The sequence below is a fragment of the Myotis brandtii genome, unplaced genomic scaffold (genome assembly GCF_000412655.1).
Source record: "Myotis brandtii unplaced genomic scaffold, ASM41265v1 scaffold77, whole genome shotgun sequence".
Taxonomy (NCBI): Eukaryota; Metazoa; Chordata; class Mammalia; order Chiroptera; family Vespertilionidae; genus Myotis; species Myotis brandtii.
The window spans coordinates 4,100,070-4,109,856 of record NW_005371082.1 but is presented as its reverse complement, the minus strand read 5'-3'; the positions used below and the strand labels follow the sequence as shown (position 1 = coordinate 4,109,856).

The window sequence follows — 9,787 nt, the reverse complement described above, 5'->3', positions numbered from 1 at the left end:
TCTGCCACCCGGGAGCAGGCCTAAGCCAGCAGGTTGTTATCTCCCGAGGGGTCCCAGACTGCGAGAGGGCACAGGCCGGGCTGAGGGACCCCCTCTCCCCCCACGAGTGCACAAATTTTTGTGCACTGGACCTCTAGTCCTATCTAATAAAAGGGTAATATGCAAATTAACCGTCACTCTGACACAAAGATAGCGCCGCCCAGTCCCCTCAGGTCCGCTGGAGTCCCCAGTCCTTTCAGCCTGACTGATTACTATGGCAAGTGGACTGAGAAGGTTTTCAGCAAGTGTGAGAAGCAAGAGTGAGAAGCAAGCCTTGGTGGGATCAAGGGAGAACCAGTTGGCTCAGGGCCGATGCCGCCCAGGGAGGCCCTCGGAGTATGGTTCTGAAACCGCAGGGACCCGCTCCAGCAGGGGTTGGGGAAGAAGCACCGCTGCCGCCCACCCACCGCCAGGTCCCTGGTTAAGGAAGCAAGTCCAAGTCGTAGCCACAAGGCCTGGTGGGGTTGTCTCACCCCGGACCATGTGGCGGGGGCAGCGAGCACCTCTGGGATCACTGTCTGCCCTTGGGCTGCCTGCGGACACTGGTGGGGAGGGTGCGGGTTGAACATTTTAATGAAAATGGGACGCCTGCACCCCCGTCCCACCGTGCCCCGATCTCAGCCAGGAGAGGGCAGCGGGATCGGAGGTGAAGCCTCAGGACCCCGTTAGGAGGCACCGGGGCTCCAGAGGGGCTGGGAGCAACCTACAGGCACGCTAGGAGGAAGAGGTGCTGAAGTGCCAGGACGCTGAGGACCGGCTGCTGGAGGCGCACAAAGGTGCTGACGAGGCGGCTCTTGCTGGCACTGAGCTCGAAAAGCACATCGACAGCCTGATGGACAAAATCGTCTTTCTGAAGAAGAAGCATGAAGAGGAGATCGCCCAGCTGCAGGCACAGATCCAGTACACTCAGATCTCTGTGAAGATGGATGTGTCTTCCAAGCCCGACCTCTCCGAGGAGCTCAAGGACATCCGCGCCCAGTACAAGAAGCTGGCTGCCAAGAACTTGCAGAATGCCGAAGAATGGTTCAAGAGCCGCTTCACTGTGCTGACCGAGAGCGCTGCCAAGAACACCTACGCGGTGCGCACCGCCAGAGAAGAGGTGTCCAAGAGCCGCCGCCTGCTCAAGGCCAAGACCCTGGAGATGGACGCGTGCCGGGGCATGAACGAAGAGCTGGAAAAGCAGCTGCAAGAGCTGGAGGATAAGCAGAACGCCGGCATTAGTGCATGCAGGACACAATCAACAAATTAGAAAATGAGAACTACAAAGAGTGAAATGGCACGATATTTAAAAGAATACCAGGACCTCCTCGATGTGAAGATGGCTTTGGACATTGACATTGCAGCTTACAGGAAACTCTTGGAAGGTGAGGAGACCGGCTCAGTTTCACCAGCGTGGGAAGCATAGCCAGCAGCTACTCTCAGTTTCACTAGAGTGGGAAGCATAGCCAGCAGCTACTCCCAGGGTTCCCAGGTCTTTGGCCCATCTGCCTACGGTGGTTTACAGACCAGCTCCTACTTGATGTCCGCTCGCTCCTTCCCTTCTTAATACACCAGCCACGTCCAGGAGGAGCAGATCAAGGTGGAGGAGACCATTGAAGCTGCAAAAGCCGAGGAAGCTAAGGAAGAACCCTCCTCTGAAGGAGAAGCTGAAGAGGAGGAGAAGAAGGAAGAAGCAAGCAACCAAGAAGAAAGATTGACCCCCCTTTCCTTAATTATTTCAGGAATAATCCTCCTGAAACCAGGTCAACCCCGTCACCAACCAAGCAGTTGAGTTCCCGATACTATATGAATTAAGAAGTCAATATATGTAACATTCTGAGGTGACTCAGGTTGGACATTAAATGTTGTGCTATGACTTTTCTCCTTATGCAGAGTATCTGTTTGCTTGCAGAGTGGCTTTTTGGCTTGCTGCCAGCCTGTGCATGGTCCACGCTTATGAGTTCAGGATCTATGGCAATGTGAATAATTCAAACGTTTACAATAAAAACACATGAATACATGAATTCACTAATGTTAATGTCAAACTTCATGGAAAAAATAGTCCTTTGAATCTTTGGTGGTTAGAAATTAAAGACCTCAAATTATGTGCAATAAACAGTAAATAAAGTTACACTGAATGATGAAAAAAAATACATCAGGGGCCAGGAAATGTTCAAAGAACTGGGGAACCATTCCCAAATCAGGAAGGGAAGTCACAGGGTATATATTATTGCTAAGAATACAGTATTTCCTACTACTTACAACATATACAATGTAATGTATTAAATGCCTTCCTATCACATGAAGTACGTATTCTCATAGAGTAATACTGGTAGATATGTTATAGTTATGGCAGTATGTCATATCCTATCTATACTAATAAAAGGGTAATATGCTAATTAGACAGTGAGACCTTCTGGACAAAGCCATGGTGGCAGGGCCAAGGCAGAGTTGGTTAGGGGTGATCAGGCCAGGAGGGGAGGGCAGTTGGGGGTGATCAGGTCGGCAGAGGAGACCAGTTTGGGGTGAGCAGGCCAGCAGGGGGTGAAGTTGAAGGTGAGCAGGTTGGCAGGCAGAGTGGTTAGGGGCAATCAATCAGGCAGTCAGGTGAGTGGTTAAGAGCCAGCAGTCCCGGATTGCGAGAGGGGGTTGTCTGACTGCCGGTTTAGGCCCTATTAGATCGGGCCTAAACCGGCAGTCAGACATCCCCCGAGGGGTCCCAGATTGGAGAGGGTTCAGGCCGGGCTGAGGGGCACCCCTCCACCCCCCTGTGCACGAATTTAATGCACTGGACCACTAGTAGATTTATAAAAAAAATATTTAAATACATTTCTGCTAATATTTTTGGAAAGGAAAAAAATCTCTTTGTAATTGAATGTCTTTAAACACGGTTTGTCACTTTCCTCTTTGTTTTGGAAATAGTGGGCCAAATTGATGATAAAAATACAAGTTTATCTTAGCTTAACATTGCAATTTCTTGGGTAAATATTTGAAGATGACAAGTGTAGCCACAAAAAGCAAGTAATCTACTGAAATCATTTAGTGAATTACTTTACCAGGGATAACTACTTTGTGGATTGCAGTAATGACTTGTTTGTTTGATGGCAGAGGACCAAATGGAAATCGAATATCATTATTTCAGGCAGCTTCCCCACAAGTCAACCATAACATCTCCCTTCTAGCTGGATCCTTTCATTGAAAGACCACAATCACTCCCAAATCCTGTATACTGTCATATTAGATGGCTGCCTTCATATGACTCCAATATTTATTAGCTTTGAAATACTTTAACCCAGGGACTTACATAAGTACTGCACAGGGAATTCATTTTAAGCTACATTTGACCCCTTGTTTTAAAGGTGATCTTCAAACAGGGTTAAGGGAAATAAATCAAGTTTTCAACCCACTGTTTGCTTTTTCCTAATAAAAAGGAAACACAAAGAGGCTTTAAATGCTTCTAACCTTTTTCTTCTTTTCTGCACTTTGGAACAAATGATTAATTACATCCACCCAGAGATGTAATTTAATGTCTGCCATTTGGACTAGAAAGGAAAATAGATAAATGGCTCATGAAGAGAATACTTTAAAATTAAACTATACAACCAATGATTTTATTAGGCAGTTGATGTGAAGGATATTTCTCATTAAAAGGAAAGTCAAGTAAGAAGGAAACATGAGAAATAGGATAATAAATATTACACTTTTTTGGCAAACATGAGGAAAGGAAATCTTAAGTTTTCAGAGTAAGATATAAAGAATTACCCACAAATATCAACTCACCTTAAAATGTCTCCCTTACATTTCATGAATGTGAAAGAACTTAGAAAGCTGAATTTGTACAGAAATTTGTTTGCCCAGCTGGTGTAGCTCATCTGTTGAGTGTTGACTTATGAACAAGGAGGTCATGGTTTGATTCCCAATCAGGGCATATGCCCGGGTTGCAAGCTTGATCCCCAGTAGGGGGTGTGCAGGAGGCAGCCAATAGATGATTTTCTCTCATCATTGATGTTTCTTTCTCTCTCTCCCTCTCCCTTCCTGTCTGAAATCAATAATAATATATTTTAAAAAAAGAAATTTGTTTGATCCAGGAGATCTTTGTCATTCATAATTTCACATTCCCTATATATGTGGACATACTCTAAAAGCTTCTATCTGTAATGATACTAGAGGCCCAGTGCACAAAATTTGTGCATGGGTGGGGTCCCTAGGTCTGGTTGGCGATCAGGGCCTCTTGGGGCCGTCTCGCCCAGTCCCAATTGGGGGCAGAGCCAGCCGGGGGTAGGGGACATGAGAGGTTGGCCGGCTGGCCCTGCCCCTGATCAATCAGGGTGGGGGGTGGCCGATCAGGGCCCTGATTGGGCTGGTTGGCCACCGCAGTGCTGGTTGTTCTGGTCATTTCGTCATTCTGGTCGCTTGGCTTTTATATATATAAATAATTCTTCCCTTAACAAATAATATTGGTATAAGACAGACACACATGATCAAATTATGCTCATGAGATCAGTTCCTAGATAATAATCTTCCTCAGGTTTTCAGAGATTAAGAAACTTGGAATTTTGTTTTAAAAATGATAATAATGGCCTGTCCCCAAATTCGCATTTCTTTATTATTCTTCCTCACACAGTCTTTCCTCCTAAAAATTGACTTATTTGAAGCAAAGTGAAGTGAGAGGGTTGAGAAGGCTAATACAGCATTGTTGGCCCTAAACAAATAGCCAAATATTTATCCAACAAAATGTTTTTTTGGGTAACAACAAAGGACTGCAAATAGGGGTATGTGGTCTAATCTCAAGAACCACATGCAAGTCCAGAAAAACAAAGGGGAGGAACTTTCTTTTATGGACTTGGGAAGGAACTGTTCCAAATGAAGTATTAATTGGAGAAAACTGAGAGTTTGAACTAAAGTGATTTTCATTGGCTGAGTTACTGCAGTCTGCCATTGACAAAGCTGTTACTGGGCAAGGAGGAATCTTTCTTCCTCTCCCTGAGGTAGTAAAGTAGTATCACTTCCTGTCTGAGATGCAAGGTGTTGTCTCTTCCTGTTGGGGTCAGTAGTGTGCTCTGAGTGACACCTGAATGAGAGTTCTCTATTTTAGCTTCCTGAATCCATTTTATTCATTCATTCATTCTTTCATTCATTCACTTATTTAATTAAATTTATTGTGGTGACATTGCTTAATAAAATTACATAGGTTTCAAGTATACAATTCTACAATACATCATTTGTATACTGTTTTGTGTGTTTACTACCCCAAGTCAAGTCTCTTTCCATCACCGTTTATTGTCCCCTTTACCCTCGTCTACTTCCCCCCATCTCCTTTCCCTCTGGTAATCACCATACTGTTGTCTGTGTCTTATTTTGTTTTTCTTTGCTTAATTCCTTTGCCATCTCACCCAGTTCCCAACCTCCTCCCCTGTGACAATTGTCAGTCTGTTCTCTTTATCCCTGAGTCTGTCTCAACTTTGTTGGTTTATTTTGTTCATTAGATCCCACATATAAGTGAAATCACATGGTCTTTCTCTGACTGGCTTATTTCACTTAGAAAAATACTCTCCAGGTCCATTCATGCTGTCACAAAAGGTAAGATTTCCCTCTCTTTTATGGCTGAGTAGTATTCCATTGTACAAATGTACCACAGCTTTTTTGTCCACTCATCTGCTGATAGACATGTGGGTTACTTCCAAATCTTGGCTATTGTAAATAACGCTGCTATGAACATAGGGGTGCATATCTGACTCCATTTCTTTTTTTTCTTTTTTTTAAAATTTCACTTTCTTTTTTTTTTCTACTTTTACTTTTATTAGCATTTATTTTATGCTGAATTTACTCCCTGGCCATAGTTTTTGTTTCTTCAGTTTCTTCTGGGATATCTTTTTCTTTCATGTAACTTCCTCTTCTGGTTTGAGAACAATTTGCTCTTTTTTTTTTAAATATATTTTATTCATTTTTTTAGAGAGGAAGGGAGAGGGATAGAGAGCCAGAAACATCAATGAGAGAGAAACATCGATCAGCTGCCTCCTGCACGCTCCCCACTGGGGATGTGCCCGCAACCAAGGTACATGCCCTTGACCGGAATCGAACCCGGGACCCTTGAGTCCGCAGGCCGACGCTCTATCCACTGAGCCAAACCGGTTCTGGCCTGACTCAATTTCAAATGAGGTTTTTGCTTATTCATTTTCATAGCTACCTTTATGATTTATGAGCAGCTTAGATCATGCAGTCGGAAATCCAGTGACCACAACAAGTTACAGAAATAAAGGCAAATATTTTGTCTGGTTTTCTTTTGACTATTTTACCCTGAACTCAAATACCCATCTGAGCTACTTAAGAGTGCCCATCCACCAGGGACAGTCACCAGGAATGCTTGTTTCAAATTGTTTCAGTCATTTACAAGTTTCGCCTCATCTTCTTGCCCACTCGAAGTCACCTGTGACACTTGAGAAACCTGTAATTTCCCTCAAGTCTTTGACATGTGGCATCACTAGCTGTGTTTGACAAGTCTGTCACATAAGTGTTTGCAAACTGCAGATAGCAGGACTTAACTACTGAGATGAGCACTCATTTTGTCAAAATATATGCAACTCAAAACATTTCTTTTTGCCGAAACTGGTTTGGCTCGGTGGATAGAGCGTCGGCCTGCGGACTGAAGGGTCCCGGGTTCGATTCCGGTCAAGGGCATGTACCTGGGTTGTGGGCACATCCCCAGTGGGAGATGTGCAGGAGGCAGCTGATCGATGTTTCTAACGCTCTCTATCTCTCTCCCTTCCTCTCTGTAAAAAATCAATAAAATATATTTAAAAAAAAAACATTTCTTTTTAATTTCATTGCAAGCTAATGTTTAGAAAAGTCGCCATCCAGCTGAAAGCACAATTGCCTTCTCAGCAAAGATTGCAGGAGGACTGACAGGGGAGTGACCCAGGATCCTATCTAATAAAGAGGGAATATGCAAATTGAACATTATGCCATAACAAGATGGCTGTGCCCACAGAGGAGGCCAAGTTCCCGTAATAAGCCTTAATGAGCAATCAGCAGGGACCTGAGCCTGCTTGGCGCTGGGCCGGGGCAGGGGAACTGAGGCTGAGCCCCCCACCTGGTGGAGCTTGACAGAGGACCACAGGCTGCGCCCCCTTCCCCAGCACCGGGCCAGGGGACCTGAGGCTATACCCCATGCCCTGGCACCGAGCTGTGGGACCTGAGGCCATGCCCCCTGGCTGGCAGGGCTTGATGGGGGACCTCAGGCCACGTCTGTTGCTCCAGCACCAGGTTGGGGACCTGAGGCTGCAGCCCCCGCCCCAGCACCAGGCTGGGGGACCTGAGGCTGCGCACCCCACCATGGGGGGTTTGACGAGGGACCTCAAAGTGTGTCACCCACCCCGACCTGGGCCGGGGGACCTGAGGTCGCGCCCCCCCCCCCACCCAGCGGGGCTTAACAGGAACCTCAAGGTGTGCCCCCTGCCCTGGCCTGGGCTGGGGGACCTCAGGCCACACCCCCCGCCCTGGCAGGGCTTGATTGGGGTGGGGCCGGCCGGGTCTGGATCTAGCCCAATGGGGGTGGGGCCAGCCGGGTCTGGGCCTTGTGCGATTTCGAGGTGCACGTGGGTGGGCGGGGACTTGACTCTGGTTCCCAGGGGGTGCCTCAGACTCTGACAGGAGGAAGATTTTCATATACATTTTACTAATTTTCTTTAGTCTCTGACACTTCTATTATAGAAAGAGGGCAAATAGCAATATTAAAATATTTCCTCTAATTAATTCCCTTTTAATGTGCATGAATTTCGTGCACCGGGTCACTAGTAACTTCATATTGTATTACTAATTCTGGAAAGTTTAATGTCTAGAAATGTATCTCTTACTTATATCAAATGTGAAACTTTGTGTCTGGGTTATAATTTTTTTACCCTAATAATATTTAAATGAAATAACCTCACTTGTGCTTTTCTCTGTTGCAGTGGAACAGTCTCCAAAACTATTGACAGACTATAAAAACAGTCCTAATGTGAAAATTTTGGGGTTCATGTCCTGAGTTATTTTGAAAAAGGAAATAATTTATTTCATCTCTGTTTCATGTGTTCTCTCATGCTGCAGAAAACTCATTTATATGCAGCACTTAATTTTCCAGTGTATCACCCTGATAGTACTCTCCAGGATGTTTTTATCAAAGAAGGATTGATGTATGGCACCAATGGGGAACTTTTGCTAACATCTTTTGTTTCTTCAGGACAGGTACTTGCATTATATCCAAGTCATTATGTAAACTATTGCAGTAAAACATGATTGGCTGCCATACTTTTGAGATCTCTGTGGAAGGAAATAAAACCTTTCTTTAGAATCTCATTCCTCCTTTATTATCTAGCAGCTATCCCTATGTGTAAGGGAACTTCCATTACAATTTTAATTCCTCCTTTAGGTGGTGTTATTATTTTATGTACCAGTACGTAACACATTTTACTGTCTCCATAATAATTATTTAAGATGAAAAAAATCATAAAATATTTCCAAAGTTTTATTTATTCAGACCATAGAATCATTACATTTGCATTTAAGGCTCTGATTATTTTATTTTATTAAAATATATTTTTATTGATTTCAGAGAGGAAGGGAGAGGGAAAGAGAAATAGGAACATCAATGATGAGAGAGAACCATTGATTGGCTGCCTCCCGAACACCCCCCACCAGGGACTGAGCCTGCAACCTGGGCATGTGCCCTTGACCGAAATCAAACCCGGACCCCCCAGTTCACAGGCCAACAGTCTATCCACTGAGCAAAACTGGCTAGGGCAAGGCTCTGATTATTTTAATTTTGAGGTTATGGGGTGAAAAACCAGCAGTCTGCATTGTATATAAAAATATGAATTTGAAGGCAGGGAATGTTTAACTTAATTCTTGATTTTCCTTTTTTCTTTCTTTTGCTCTGCCATACACACACAATGGTGTGAAACAGCTGAGTTTTATTAACCCCTGTGATTGTCCCTATTCCTCAAAGGTAAAACCTCTAAATTAAACTTTATCCCATTGAGACTTTGCTCAGAAGTAGGTTCATATAATTATTCTTAAGTAACACTTTACCCCTTTGTTGCCCATGGAAATCAGATTCTTCCACAGGATCAGAGGAAAGCATTCCAAGGAAATACACAATCAATTGAGAGATTATGGTGTAGTAAGATTTATTCCAATGGAAGCTGCCCCCTGGGCCCCAATTTTGTCAGTTCAGCCATAGAAATGTCCAATCTTGTTTTCATCAAGGCCAAAACAAAGGCCAGTGTCCAGAGATTCTACTTCATACTAAATCAGCGGTTCTCAACCTGTGGGTCGCGACCCCTTTGGGTGTTGAATGACCCTTTCACAGGGGTCGCCTAAGACCATCAGAAAACACATATATAATTACATATTTTTTGTGATTAATCACTATGCTTTAATTATGTTCAATTTGTAACAATGAAAATACATCCTGCATATCAGATATTTACATTATGATTCATAACAGTAGCAAAATTACAGTTATGAAGTAGCAACGAAAATTATTTTATGGTTGGGCGTCACCACAACATGAGGAACTGTATTAAAGGGTCGTGGCATTAGAAAGGTTGAGAAACACTGTACTAAAGCTTAGTCCTTTGGAGCCCATGTGGTCTGCTGTGGGCCCCCATGGCTGGCTGCTAGACCCCCATGGCTGCCACAGAGAGAACATGAAAAGGAAGAGGATGAACAGGGGTCACAGAGTGAGAGAGTGCATGAAGGAATGGGGGAGAGAGGGAGAGGGAGAGGGAGA

At 44.4% G+C, this 9,787-nt stretch overlaps 1 protein-coding gene and 1 pseudogene across 4 annotated transcripts in view; both read left to right on the top strand.

The window, feature by feature from the left end:
* DCLK1 (doublecortin-like kinase 1) overlaps positions 1 to 9,787 on the top strand; it is a 520,253-nt gene that overhangs the window by 356,731 nt on the left and 153,735 nt on the right. The window lies entirely within an intron of this gene.
* LOC102263385 overlaps positions 160 to 9,787 on the top strand; it is a 16,968-nt pseudogene continuing 7,340 nt past the window's right edge.